This window comes from Gossypium hirsutum, chromosome A10 (genome assembly GCF_007990345.1).
Source record: "Gossypium hirsutum isolate 1008001.06 chromosome A10, Gossypium_hirsutum_v2.1, whole genome shotgun sequence".
Classification (NCBI taxonomy): Eukaryota; Viridiplantae; Streptophyta; class Magnoliopsida; order Malvales; family Malvaceae; genus Gossypium; species Gossypium hirsutum.
In genome coordinates, this window is record NC_053433.1 from 112,701,791 (window position 1) to 112,717,642 (window position 15,852).

Consider the following 15,852-nt stretch of genomic DNA (forward strand, 5'->3'; position numbering starts at 1 on the left):
CTTTCAACATCACTGCACGGCTCCTTACTTTTTATCAGCCCATTTGCGCTTTAATTTATAATAGTTGGTTGAGTGCCTTGTTTCTTAAGGATAATATCAGATTCTGATCTTTTCTACAGCTTTTTTTCTTCAATTTTTTCATGTTTTATTCTAATAACATTAGATATGCAGTAACAGTCTGTGAAACAAATGATTATTGGTTACAGGGGCGTTAACAATGTTGTACAACCAGATGAATTGCCACAAGATCCTTTCGAAAGGCAGTTTACCTGCAAACAATAAAAAACATGCACTAAAACAATCTATAGATTCAAAATCAAAAGGAAAGATGTTAGGGTAAATTTGCTGAACAGAAAGGTAAGAGAGAAGCACCTAACTTCTTGGTTGGTTGATTTGTGTCATTTTTGAATTGTCATATTAGAATGGCAATAGTCCTAGCTTGATCCATATATGTATCATATGTAATTTGGAATTGATTTATGATTCTTCTTTGTACATATTTAAACATTAGAATATTGCAGGCTAATCTGGTTTTTAAGACCAATCAATTGATTTGTAATCGCTTGAACCGACATCCTCTTTGTATGAAGTTCAATATACTTATACTAACAGAGGCCTTCTAAATATTTCTTTACTCAATAGTATAGATAGGGCGATTGAACTGCAACACTAACCGTTAGTGTCCTTTTTTTGGTCTTTCTTTAACTAAAGATACATGCACATAGCCATTTGTCACCTCAAACCAGCTCTTCCTATTAGGGAGATGAATTGAAAACATTTCTTAAAGGTGATTAAATGAACCAAGTAAACCCAGGTTCTCAAAAAAGCATTTATTGTAAGGCTTGCTTGGATCCAAGGATAGGAATATAGAATAAGGGTTGAGCCTTTGAGGGTTTGAATCTTTATAGCAATTAAAATTCAAAAGGTTTCAAAGGTTATCTATCAGTACTTGTTTGAGCTTTCATATTTTTGAATTAGACTTGATAAGTGCTACATGCATGCATACATACATATTTAAGTAAACAAGAAAACTACTTATATTTGAGATAAAGGTTATCCAAGCTCCTATAGGGAGCTAAAAGATTGTAGTACTTAAATAAGTTAAGACTCGTTAAAACCACACTATTATCACAAAGGAGGCTCAAATGATTCTCATACAAAACTGCTAAAGTTAAAAGAAAAACCAATGAGCGCGCATCTCTTCTTAGATTGAGAGACTCATAAAACAATCTTGCAAACTGAAAATCAACCAGCATGTCCTATATCAAGATTGAATTTACTCCAGAAGAGCTACTAGCATTGCTTTCGCCCATCTTCTTCTCGAGGAACACATCACTGAGCATAGTCTTGGACTGAAACGAAGCCTTTAGCAACTTCACACACTATTTACAGAAAAACAAGTTTAAAACCAGTGTTGTATAATCAACAATGAAAGAGGCTCGCATTCTTAAAATTTCTCACTTGTTACATAAAAAATTAAGGCAGCAAAAGAAATCAGATTATGTCTTATCTCATCCATTCCTATATCAATGGTTTTCTCTTAAAGAACCCCTGCATCCTTGATATTGAACTTGTTGAGTAAAGTGAAACAAGAAATGGCTGACATAGGTCTCACAACAAGATTATCCATGATAATGTATATAACTGTTGGAACTAAGAAAACAAAATGTGAAACTTTGATAAAAACTTAAGCAATAAGCTTCAATTTCTTGCTGATCAAATAAGAGAATCGGCTATAGTTTTGTGAACTTAAAAGTGCTTAAGTAAAACCAGAAAATAAAGAACAATTTGAAATATTTTCATTGCATTGAATAAAGGCATAAAGCCATTACATATACGAAACATTTAGCTAGCCAAAATGATGAAAAATGCTACGTAAACATTTACCTAACTCCACTAAGTAGCATAGAAACTTGATAAACATAACTTGTACACTTGGTAAAGCTGATTTATCAATCTATCAGCACATCAGCACCTAATTACATCAAACATGCTAACAACTTAGTAACAAAACATCCAATTGAAGTAACAAAACATCTGTATGATCTTCAGCAGCAACTTGCATGGCTCGGGGTAGCTTGGTCTGCTTCATGGTTTGCATGTAAGCCAGCTTCAACAGTAACAACCCCTTTACATAACCTCCCTCATTAGTAGATGAATCCTTCTTTTTTGGATTAACATTGGTTGCAGTTTGATTCATAACATTATTGCAGGAATGGATTTAGAATCATTGGAAACATAAAGATCACAGCTGCTACGAAGGTAATTACCACACCTATAAATTCCGATGGGTTTGGAAAATTCGAGTGTTGGCAACAAGGGAGGCACATTTGCAGCATTGTTGGGAACTATAGGCTTCAAAAGGGTGTCTTTGTTTTTTGGTGAGTGAATGTAGGTATCGTTCATATTTTCAAGGCTGTCGTAAAGGTTTCCAAGGGAAACCACCATCTGTTCTTTGGTGAGAAGCTTTATGACACTGCCAATAGGTAATGACAGAATGTTGAACATAAAATCAACAAAATCTTTCCCAGATTCTGCAAATAAAACTCTTTGGCTAGTTGAGTCAACAAGAAGCTTCAAGTTAACAGTGTTGGCAGCCATTCCTTGGTTGAAACAGTGCCTAGGCTCTTTATAATGGTTAAAGGGAATGGATGGCCTAAGCAAATAAATGGCTACTTTTCTTCATTGGGTCTCAAAAAATTTAAGTTGAAGAGGGAAACAAGGGATTTTTTCCACTATTTTCAAGTCTCATACTGTATTTCTATTATAACATGCAAATGGTATAATCTTTTGTTGGTGTTATAGAGCAAGCAAGCAGCTGGTATAGCTTTGGCTTTTGTAGCAAGTCACAATACTTGCTGAACAAACAAGAGGGAAATGAGCAAAAGAAAAGAAGAAGAAAAAATAGAAGAAGAAGCAATGAAGAATAGTTGAGAATATTGATGAAAATGAAGTGTATTTCATTCATCCATCATCATTGGCATATTGCCATTACATATATCAAAAGAAGATGAAGTGTACAAGTCAAAATGACTACCAAATCACATACCTAACCCCACTCTAATACATTGAAAAATAGCTAAATTAATTGTCCATGTTGTATTGCTGAAATTTCAGTCAATCAATCAATGGATTACATCAAAATATTACCAACTAAGTTTAAGAAACAAACTAGATTACAAAATAACAAAACATTAGTTCAAATCTAACAACAACAAGAATCCATAGTTGCTGCATGCTTGCCACGGGCTTGTATGGCCAACTTTCAGCTGCACTTGTTTCATACTAGCTGCATGGAGATCAGCTTCAACACTCCTCATTGAGCTCCATGTTGCACACTCCCATAAGCTTTCTTAACTTGTTAAATTTTGATACACTAAGACCCTTGGTCAAAATGTCAGTGATTTGATCCTCCGAATTGCAATGAACCAGCTTTATTTCACAAGCTTGCTCCATCTCCCTTATCACATGCAACTTTATGTCAAAGTGCTTAGTTCTACTATGGAAGACAGGGTTCTTTGCAATTGCAACAGCAGACTTGTTGTCACAAAGTATCTCTGTTGCTTCTACTTGAAATAAGTTCAAATCAGCTAAAATTTTCCTTAGCCAAATGGCTTGATTCACTGCACTAGCAGCAGCTACATACTCGGCCTCAGCAGTCGATTGAGCCACCAAGGACTTTTTTTGGAACTCCAACATACCATTGCTGACCCCAATGTGAAAGCATACCCTGATGTGCTTTTCATATCGTCTTTAGAACTAGCCCAATCACTATCTGTGTAGCCTTTCAAACTCAGTTCTTCAGCCTTGCTAAATAGGAGACCATGACTTAGAGTACCTTTAATGTATATCAGTACTCATTTTGCAGCTTGAAAATGTTGTACATTGCAACAGTGCATGAATCTAGAAAGTAAACTTACTGCAAACATGATGTCCGGTCTTGTTGCAGTCAAGTATAGAAGACAACCAATCAGGCTTCTATAGGTAGTTTCACAGACTTCTTCATGACGCTCATGGCTTGATAATTTTAACCTAGCTACAACATGTGTAGGAGTTGGCTTGCAATTCAGCATTGAAAACTTTGTCAACACCTTAAAGGCAAATGATTCCAGTTTTAAGAAGATCCCTCCTTGTGTCTGGCTTACTTCCATTCCTAGGAAGTATGTCATCAGCCCCAGGTCAGTCATTTCGAACATTTGCTTCATTTTTGTCTTAAATTCTGCGAAATCAACTTCATCTTCTCCTGTCACCAATAAGTCATCAACATACAATGACACCACAAGCTGAGTTTCAGTTTTATTTTTCTTGACATACAACGTTGGCTCACTAGCACTTCTTTCGAACTTTAAACTAAGCAGATAAGAGTCAATTCGAGCATACCATGCTCTGGGGGCTTGTTTTAGGCCATATAAAGCCTTTCTTAGTCTTAAACCAAGTCTTCCTTGCCAGGTACTTCAAATCCCTCGGTTGCTCGACATAAATCTCCTCTTCAAGGATTCCATTTAGAAAGGCTGATTTTACATCTAGTTGATAGACATTCCACTGCATATGAGCTGCATAAGCTACAATCAGCCTTATTGTATCTACTCTAGCAACTGGTGCATATGTTTCAAAGTAATCCAGACCATATTTTTTACTAAAACCTTTCACCACAAGTCTTGCCTTCAGTTTATTCAAACTTCCATCAGCATTCTACTTTGCTTTGTAGACCCATTTTACTTCAATAATCTTCCTGTTAGCAGGCTTCTCAACCAGCTCCCAAGTCTGGTTCTTCTTGATCATGGCAATTTCATCTGTCATTGCCTATTTCCAGCCTTCATGCATTTTAGCCTCTTCAAAAAAAGTTGGCTCTACTAAGGCTACATGTGCCCTCTCATAGATTTCAGCCAAGGATCTGGTGCCTTTGATTGGCACATCATCAAAGTCTATATTTGGACCATTTTCTTTTGGCTCTGTCTGATCAACCACAAGTTCTTCAGAGACAGCTTCAGGTTCATTCTTGTCCCAATTCCAGCTTGCTCTTTCATTGAACACAACATCTCTACTTACAAATACCTTGTTCGTTGAAGGATCCAAGATCCTATAGCCCTTTTTCTCTGAGCTATAGCCTACCAATATGCCTACTTGTGGTCTTTTGTCTAACTTGCTTCTTTTAACAGCTGGTACTTGTGAATAGCATAAACAACCAAAGATTCTTAAGTGAGCCAGTGATGGCTTGAATCCAAACCAGGCCTCAAATGGAGTCCTTTGCTCTAAGGCTTTGGTTGAAAGTCTGTTTTGAACATAAACAGCAGTGTTAACTGCCTCAGCCCATAAATTTTTGGGCAAATTCTTCTCAAATATCATGCATCTGGCCATATCAAGTAGACTTCTATTTTTTCTTTCACTTACCCCATTTTGTTGAGGTGTATACATATTTGTTAATTGATGTTTGATGCCAGCTCTTGCACAAATGTCTTGGAACTGAGCTGAAATATATTCTGTCCCATTGTCTGATCTTATAGACTTTAGCTTACAGCCAGTCTCTATCTCAGCTACTGTTTTGAATTTCATGAAGGCTTGAACTACCTCAGACTTATTCTTTAAGAAGTAAATCCAGCAGTGTCTGGTACTATCATCAATGAAAAGAATGAAGTACCTGTTGCCATTGAGTGACTCGGTCTTCATAGGGCCACACACATCTGTATGCACTAATTGAAGCTTCTCTGAGGCTCTCCAGGCTGTGCTTGTAGGAAATGGAAGCCTGGCTTGTTTTCCCAACTGACAAACTTCACACACATCTTCATTTTGGACAGATTTGATGAAGTTTTCAGCCATATTCTTGCTGATCATTCGAGCCATTGATTTAAAGTTGGCATGACCAAGCCTTTGATGCCAAAGCTTGGATTCTTCTATGGATGTAGCATAGGCACTATCTAGGTCCTTATTCCAGTCCACAACAAAACTCTTGTCAGACATGGCCACTGTCATGAGTATGGACCCTTTTTGGTCACTGATTTGGCACTCATTTCCTTTAAAGACCACAGTATATCCTTTTTGAAGCAACTGAGCTATGCTCAACAAATTTCTATAAATTTTAGGTACAAACAGTACATTTGGGATGAGTTTCTTACCTGATGGAGTGCATATCACCACATTGCCTATGCCCTCTGCCTGAATACAGTGTCCATTTCCAATTTTTACTCTAGTCTTAAGCTTCTATCTAGAGATTTGAAGATAGATGCATCTGGTGACATGTGGTTGGTGCAGCTACTGTCAAGGAGCTACCCTTTTGTAACCTTCCCTTTTTCAGCTAAACATGAGACTGCAAACACTGATTCTTCACTATCACTACATTGTTCAGTTACTCGAGCCTCAGCAGCCTTGTGTTATGGTTGATTCTGGTCAGGTTTGTCTTTTTCTTTGTAAACCCTTTCAACATGGCCTCTTTTCTTGCAATGTTGACATATGGCATCTGGTCTGAACCAGCATCTGGCCTCTGGATGACCGGGCCTTTTGCAGTGCCTGCATGGTCTGTCCCATTTTTTCGAGGCATCAGTTTTGGATTTATCCCTCAATTTTTTCATGCCTTTGTAGGCAGCATTACTCGAGCTAGGCTTGCTTTTGGCCTGAAATGCACCTTCCTGGTGCTCCTCGATCCTGCTGGCTCTTCTTTGCTCCTGAGCATAAAGAGCATTGATAAGCTCAGTCAGGGAGATCCTTGTCAAGTCTCTCGAGTCCTCTAAGGAGGATATCTTTGCCTCATATCTCTCTGGTAAAGTAGAGAGAACCTTCTCAACTATCCTTACTTCATCAAACTGCTCACCAATGAGCCTTATACTGTTTACAACAGCCATTATCCTGTCAGAGTATTGCTTGACAGTTTCCTCTTCTTTCATTTTTAGATTCTCAAAATCCCTTCTCAGATTTAGAAGTTGTTGCTGCCTAGTCCTCTCAGTGCCCTGGAACTCCTCCTTAAGCTTGTCCCAAGCCTGCTTCGGGGTCTCACAGGTCATGATCCTGGTGAAGATCACGTCAGAAACACAGTTCTGAATGCAGGACATGGCCTTGTGCTTCTTGGTCCTCTCATCTGCATGTTGCCTCATCTGAGCCACGGTAAGATTGACCCTCAGTGGAGCTGGCTCAGCATCTGAGTTCACCACTTCCCACAGATCAAACGCCTGAAGGTATGTTCTCATCTTGACCAGCCAAATATGGAAACCTTCACCAGTGAAGACTGGTGGTGCTGCTGGAGAGAAGCTAGCAGAAGCCATTCAAGTTTTTGAATCAAGTAGAATAGGTCCTCAAAGACAAGAGCTCTAAATACCAATTGTTGGTATTATAGAGCAAGCAAGCAGCTGGTATAGCTTTGGCTTTTGCAGTAAGTCACAATACTTGCTGAACAAACAAGAGGGAAACGAGCAAAAGAAAAGAAGAAGAAAAAAAGAAGAAGAAGCAATGAAGAATAGTTGAGAATATTGATGAAAATGAAGTGTATTTTATTCATCCATCATCATTGGCAGATTGCCATTACATATATCAAAAGAAGATGAAGTGTACAAGTCAAAATGACTACCAAATCACATACCTAACCCCACTCTAATACATTGAAAAATAGCTAAATTAATTGTCCATGTTGTATTGCTGAAATTTTAGTCAATCAATCAATGGATTACATCAAAATATTACCAACTAAGTTCAAGAAACAAACTAGATTACAAAATAACAAAACATTAGTTCAAATCCAACAACAACAAGAATCCATAGTTGCTGCATGCTTGCCATGAGCTTGTATGGCCAACTTCCAGCTGCACTTGTTTCATACCAGCTGCATGGAGATCAGCTTCAACACTTTTAGATCATTTAGTTCTAAGTATAGGGCTTTGGTTTTCAATTTTAAGTATGGAATAAAATATGTTTAACTTGGATAATTAACATAATCCGTAAAAAAGGGATTTGAAGCTTTCAATTAGGGATTCAGAGATAGTTTAAGAGATTACTTTTCTTTATTTGTAAGGTTTTAATAAAAGGGTCCTTAGAATCAATGATCTCCATCAATTAAAAGAATTGCAATGATGCCCTGGCAATTTTATTCCCTAGTTGCACAGAGTAGAGTTTAAGACATGGCAAACAGAATTAGCAGTCATGGTAGCCATGCCTTGGTAGATTTTGCAGTGTGTAGGCTATTTAGTGAATTGGAGGCCTATTCAAACATACAGCTACTTTTAAACAGAGTTGAAGTGAGTAATTAAAGGATTCTTTCCAATATTTTTATGTCCCATATTATTTTTCAATTATTACATATAAATGGTATTCACTTTGAACTCTTTAAGTATAGGGAAACTTATATATAAAAGCTAATGAGGATTAGATAAAAGCATATAGCTTTAAGTTATAAAATTGAAGACATTCTTGAACATTGTTTCCAGATGAGACAATTGCAAGAACAAAAAGAACCACTTCACAAAATGATACCTTAATTTCTAGGTTTCAATTTCTAAAATGAAAGGCTTGAACAGATTGATCATTAAATCCAAGACTTCAGTGCATAATAGGTTCAGACTTCACAGAGGACTTTTTCTTCCCACCAAGGAAAACATCAATAAGCACTGTCTTGGACTGCATCGATGTCCTAAGCAATTCAACCGCCTATTGCACCAATATAACAAATTTAAACTAATGGTACTAAGAATGGAGTATCAAACAAGGCAAAACAGAAAAAGGTAAAAAAAGCTTTTAAAGTTATACTAAGACAAAATATACAAAATATATTGTTTCACCTCATTAACTCCCACACCAATGGTTTTCTCTTCAAGATCGTTCACATCCTTGATGTTGAACTTGTGAAGCAAAGTGATAATAGAATTAGTGTACATAGGCCTCACCACCAAATCATCCATTATCATGAAAGTTGCTGCCCTCTTGATAAAACCTTCCTCACCCGAGTCTGGTACACCCTTGTTTGTGGGATTCACAAAAAATACATCATTAGATTTCATAAAATAATGTCCGCAGGAAGGACAAGCGTCTGTTGGATGATTTGCAACATATGGGTTGCCACCAATTTAATTTTGATGGTTTTACACCACTAAAGGTTGGTGTATTTGGAGGATTGCATGCTTGGCAACAAGAGAGCTATATTAGAAGTATAGGTCGTAACCATTGGCTTCAAAAGGATTTCTTTTGTAGCTGCTGATTTCATATAGTAATAATCGTCTAAATTTTCAATGCTTTCATAAATTGTCCCAAGGCACCCCACTGTTCTTTGTTTACCAAGGAGCCTTACCACAGTTCCAACAGGTAATGACATGATATAGAAAATAAAATCAACAAAATCTTTACCCGCTTCTGCAAACAGAATTTTGTAGGATTTTGGGCCTATCAGAAGCTTCTAGCTGACTGTGGTTGAAGTTTCAGAGGTTATACATAAAAGCTTTAAGGATTAGATATAGCCTAACATCATTTCCATCCTAGAGACACAGTTGCAAGAACACCACATCACTTTTGATCTTATTTCCCATCGAACACAGTAGTAAGCACCGTCTTGGATACCAACAATGCCCTCAGCAATTTCATTCCCTATTTGCACAAAGCAAAGTAAAAGTGTAAAAACTATATTCCTTTACAAAATTGCATCAAAACTTAAAAAGGGATCATTTACCTCATCCACTCCCATATCAATGACTCTCTTCAAGAACCCCAACATCCTGTGATAGTAACAACTCCCTTAACATAATCTCTCTCACCTGAGGATTAACCCTTGATCACAAGAGTCAAATTTTGGTTCAAAAACATGGCTGCAGGCAGGACAAAGGGATTTTGGATCATTTGCCACACACATGCGACCCATACCATTTTTATGGTGGCTACACCTATAAAGATTAGTGGCAGATGCTGAGGATTGGAAACAAGAGTGGTACATTATTAGTAGCAAGATAGAAACCAAAAGTTCTTTAAAAGGTCGTCTTTGATTGCTGCTGCCTGCATGTAGTTGTATTATTTGACAGTTACAGATTTTAAGTATAGGGGTTAATTTGCAGTAACAGACAACATAGAAGCATAATGGCAAAGAAATATATTAAACTACAATTTGATGGACCATTCCTGTAAAGGAATTTGGCCTCCAAAAACAGGCGTACGCTGCCATAAGCGACGAGCACACGGTATTTTTTAGTAAAAGGCGAAAGAATAGTTCGCTCTATGCTCACCGCATAGCCCCTTGATTGAACAAGTTTACATGCGCTTTCATTTATTTAAAATGGTGGAGTGCCTTTCTCTGTTTCTAAGGAATGTGGGATCCCGCTCCTTTCTGGAGTTATTAAACCTTGGCAACTTCTTTCTAGCTCTACTCTTCTGCCAAGCCACACATTCTTCCATTACATTTCCTCTTATTTTTCACCCTTTAAACTCTACTCAATGAAATTATCCCTAAGTATTTCTTCTGAAAATTATCATTTTCGTGATGATAATTTACATTATGAAATTGCTTTTAACTGTTACTTTTATAATGGTTCATCATTACAATTGGTAAAACATATGCTTTGTCCAAGCCAATAATTATTTTAAAACATTAGTCTGAAACATCAACAAAATCTTGAAAGATCACCATATATAGATATTCAATAACAAAAGAAAAAGAGCAACAATATTCTTTGGATCAGCACCAAAAAGGACTTTAAAATGTGTAAACAAACCAACAATGCATCAACAGTAGTAGAAACGTTTCTCATTTTGATAACCTAGAACGCTTATTCTTGGCCTTTTGGGCAATGAATACATTAGTAAGCAGAGTCTCAGACCATAGTGATGCCTTCAGTATCTCCACACCCTGAAACCAAAACTATACCAAATCCATAAGACATTTGTTTCTTACAACAACTTATAAATGAAACATGATAAAAGGAAGTTCACCTCAGTAGTTCCTACATTAACCACTTTTTCTTCCAATGCATCAAGTTGTTTAATGTTGAACTTACGGAGCAGAGTTATGCTCGAAATAGTTGACATAGGGGTAACTGTTGAATCATCCATAACCGTGTTTGTAACGATCCCTTTCACGCAACCAACCTCATTTGCAGTAAATGATGAAGTTGAAACCATATTTGGGGGGTTTACAAATGTTTCAGGGTCATCCGTCTCATCATCCGCTATTAGGGCATGTAGGTTTTTGAACATTTACATAATACAAATGACGCTGGTATAATCTGTGGTTATGAAGACTGAATGTTTGACGGCAAGAGAGGAACATTGATTGCTAAGCTTGAAGATTTTGGGTTCAACAAGGCATCCTTGTTTGTTTTTGGTTGAATGTATGCATCACCCAAATTTTCAATGCCCTCATAAAGGTTTGCAAGGCATCCAACCATGCCTTCTTTCCTAAGCAACTTGTTGAAAGTTTGCAACATATCAGCAGCATGCAAGTGTCCAAGTAGAAATGAAGCAGCATGCATGTAGCATGCAAATGTCCATGGTGTATTTCAATCTTTGAACTTTTGTAACATGTGACTTGTATTTGATTTGATAGCAACCTTTTAATTAGCTAAGGTTAGCCAAGTATTTAGCAGTTTTTAATAGGTTTTAGGTTATCATTAAGTTGATTTTACAGCTTAGTTACTTGCACAAGCAAGTTTTGTCTTTTACCAATGTAATTTGAACTACTTATGTATATGGCATATTGCTTATTCAAGTAATGAAGTTAATCTTTTTTTCATTTGATTTTTGCTTCTGTTTTTCATCTTTCAACACAAATTTTAGTTCTTTTAATCTTGTTTGTGATTCAAAACTCAACAACTGGTATCAAGAGCCTGTCATCTTTGAGGGCATTTACTGTGTGTTAGTTGTTTGTGTTGATTCATTGAGTAACTTATGCTTGAAAAAAAAGAAACAGAAGTTATCTTTGTTGGGTTGTTCAATTACTGCAAAAGGATGAGCTTTTTACCACTACCACCACTTGTCTTTGTTGGTGAAAAATACAATATTTGGGCTGTGAAAAGAAGACATATCTGTAGGCTCATGATTTGTGGAGTGTTGTTCTTGCTGACACAGAGCCACCACCTTTGAGAGCTAATCTGACCATAGCTCAAATTAGGCAGCATAATGAGGACACTGCCAGAAAGTATAAGGCTATGTCATGCTTTAAAATGGAGTTCCAGATGTTATTTTCACAAGGATAATAGCTTGTGACTCTCCAAAGCAGGCCTGGGACAGACTTAAGGAATAGTTTCAAGGGTCAGACAAGACTAGGCAGCAGCAGTTGATAAATTTGAGAAGAGACTTTGAAAATCTAAGGATGAAGGAGTCTGAAACCATCAAGCAGTATGCTGATAGGATTATGGCCACAGTAAACAACATAAGACTACTTGGAGATGAGTTTAGTGACAAGAAGATAGTTGAAAAAGTCATTACTATTCTACCAAAGAAGTATGAGTCAAAAATTTCTTCTTTGGAAGACTCGAGGGACTTATTAGCTATACTTTTGACAGAGTTGATAAATATTCTCTATGCACAAGAGCAAATAAGAGCAAACAAAATGGAGGAGTATTCTGAGGGAGCCTTTTTCAGGCCAAGAGTAGAGATAGCTCAAGTTCGAGCTCAGGTTATAAGGGTAAGAAGCCTTGGCTAGAAAAGAAAGAGAAATGGAAGAAGGATGCTGTCAAAAAGAATTTTCCACTATGCACTCACTGCAAGAAGTCCACTCATTTGGAAAAATATTGCTGGTACAGGCCTGACATTCAATGTAGAAGCTGCAAACAACTTGGCCACATTGAGAAAGTTTGCAAGAGTAAGGCAAAAACACAACCACAGCAGCAGAATCAAGCTTAGGCTGCTGGGGATGTCCAAGCTCAAGAGGAGCAAGTCTTTACTACCTCCTGCTTTGCAAGTTTGAGCAAAGTCAGCAAGAATTGGCTGATAGATAGTGGCTGCACTCATCATATGGCTTGAAATAAAGGCATGTTCAGGGAGCTAGACACCAGCTTTGTGTCCAAATTTAGAATTGGAAATGGTGAGTTCATCGAGACCAAAGGCAAGGGCAAGGCTGCGATTTGCACCCAGTCAGGTAACAAAACTATCTCAGAAATTCTCTTTGTACCTAATATTGACCAGAATCTACTTAGTGTTGGTCAGTTGTTGGAGAAGGGTTACTCTCTTATTTTTGAAGGAAATACTTGTGTAATTAAAGATCCTTTTGATCACGTGTTAGTGACAGTAGCCATGCATGATAGATCCTTTATTTTGGATGTGAATCAGTTAGAAGCAAAGGCACATACAACTCTAACTGATGAATCATGTTTATGGCACAAAAGGTTGGAGCATGTGAACTATAAGTCACTTAGTTTGCTGTACAAGATGATGTCCAAGATCGAGCCTAAAAATGATGTGTGTGAGGTTTGTCAGCTTTTCAAGCAGGCTAGACTACCTTTTCCTGTCAACAAGGCTTGGAGAGCTCAAGAGAGGCTTCAACTGGTCCATACAGACATTTGTGGACCTATGAAGACCTCCTCCTTGAATGATAGTAGGTACTTTGCTTTGTTTATAGATGATTGCACCAAATTCTATTGGGTAAGCTTTCTGAAACAGAAGTCAGATGTGGCTGACTTCTTTTGCAAGTTTAAGGCATTAGCTGAGAATCAAGCCAATTGCAAATTGAAGACTTTGAGGTCAGACAATGGGGCTGAGTATGTATCTCAAAAGTTTCAAAAGATTTATGATGAAGCTAGAATTCAGCATTAATTGACCACCATCTACACACCACAACAGAATGGTGTTTGTGAGAGGAAGAACATGACTGTTCTTGATATGGCTAGGTGCCTTTTGTTTGAAGGCAAAATGCCTAACAATTTTTGGGCTGAGGCAATAAATACCTCTGTGTATTTGCTAAACAGGCTGCCAACTAATGCAGTCAAAGGTAAAACACCTTTTGAAGCCTGGTTTGGTCAAAAACCAAATGTTTCACACTTGAAAGTGTTTGGTTGTTTATGCTATACACTAGTGCCAGCTAAAAAGAGGACCAAGCTAGAAAAAAGTTCCATACCTAGAGTCTTTGTTGGCTATAGCAATGTAAAAAAAGGGTACAGGGTCTTTGATCCATCTACTAAGAAGATTGTTGTGAGCAGGGATGTGAAGTTCAATGAAGAAAGCTATTGGAAATGGGATGGAACAAATGCAAGCTTGTCTAAGCAAGACCAGCATGATCTCGATTTGTAGTATATTGAGATTGAAGCTGAAACAGAGACATCTATGAGAGGTGTGACATGACTATTGTTGAGCCTTTTTGCTTTGATGAGGTTGCAAGGGAGGGTTGTTGGAAAGAAGCAATGGGGGCTGAATTGAGGATGATCCACAAGAATGACACATGGGAGCTTGTTGATAGACCAGCAAACAGAAAGATCATTGGTGTAAAATGGGTGTTGAGGACCAAACACAATGCTGATGGATCATTGAACAAGCACAAGGCTAGGCTAGTTGTGAAAGGGTACAGTCAACAGCATGGCATCGATTTCTTTGAAATCTTTGTACTGGTTGCAAGGTTGGACACCATAAGGCTGTTGTTTGCCTTGGCTGCTCAAAAGCAGTGGAAAGTGTACCAGCTGGATGTTAAATCAGCTTTTCTGAATGGATTTCTCAAGGAAGAGATCTTTGTTGAATAACTTGATGGTTTCAAGGTCCTTGGTGAAGAGCACAAGGTCTGCAAGCTCAAGAAGGCATTGTATGGCCTAAAATAAGTCTAAGGGCCTGGTTTGATAGGATTGATGCATACTTGTCAAGGCTGGGGCTCGAGAAGAGTATTAGTGAACCTACACTCTATGTGAAGAAGGCTAAGAAAGAAACCTTGCTGATTGTGTCTCTGTATGTAGATGACTTATTGGTTACTGGTTGCAGGAGTGAGCTGATTGAAGAATTCAAGAAACAGATGCAATATGTTTTCGAGATGATTGATTTAGGCTTGATGACCTACTTCCTTGGTATGGAAGTGAATAAGAATGAGCATGATATTTTTATAAGCCAACAAGCTTTTGCATTAAAGGTTCTAAGCAAAATTTGCATGGCAAACAACAAGCCTGCTAGCACTCCTGTGGCACTAGGAAAAAAACTCTCAAACAATAGTGAACATGATCGTGTGGATAATAAGAGCTACAGAAGTCTGATTGGTTGCCTACTCTGCTTAACAGCAACAAGGCCAGACATCATGTATGCTGTTAGCCTTCTATCGAGGTTTATGCATTGCTACAATGTAGCTCATTTCAAGGCTGCTAAAAAAGTCTTAAGGTATGTCAAAGGGACCTTAGGCTATGGTGTGAAGTTTGAGAGAGCTGAAGAACTGAAGCTGATTGGCTATTCAGACAGTGATTGGGCTGGTTCAGTTGATGATATGAAGAGCACATCGGGCTAATTTTTCACTCTAGGCTTAGGAGTTTTTAGTTAGAGTTCTAATAAGCAACAGACAGTGGCTCAATCCACTGCAGAGGCAGAGTATATTACAGCTGCTACTGCTGTTAATCAAGCCATTTGGCTTAGGAAACTTTTAAGTTATTTGAATGCTAATCAAATGGAAACAAACAGAGATAAAAGTTGACAATCAGTTAGCTGTTGCAATTGCCAAAAATCCTGTGTTTCATGGCAAGACTAAGCATTTCAAGATCAAGTATCATTTTGTGAGGGAGGCAGAGTTGTCAAAGGAAATCAACTTGGTCCATTGTGCTCGGAAATTCAATTCGTAGACATTTTGACCAAGCCATTGGCTACCACAAGGTTCGAGTATTTGAAGAAAGAAATTGGAGTCTGCTGCTTTGTAGCCAAGGAGGAGTGCTGAAAGTTGGCAACATATCAGCAACATGCAAGTGTCCAAGTAGAAATGAAGCAGCATGCATGCAG

General features: G+C 37.8%; 1 non-coding gene across 1 annotated transcript; it reads right to left on the reverse strand.

The window, feature by feature from the left end:
* Positions 1 to 10,078: 10,078 nt before the first annotated feature.
* On the reverse strand, positions 10,079 to 10,196 carry LOC121208990 (U5 spliceosomal RNA). Its single transcript, XR_005904109.1, has one exon. It is a non-coding gene; the product is annotated as a U5 spliceosomal RNA (small nuclear RNA).
* Positions 10,197 to 15,852: the final 5,656 nt, after the last annotated feature.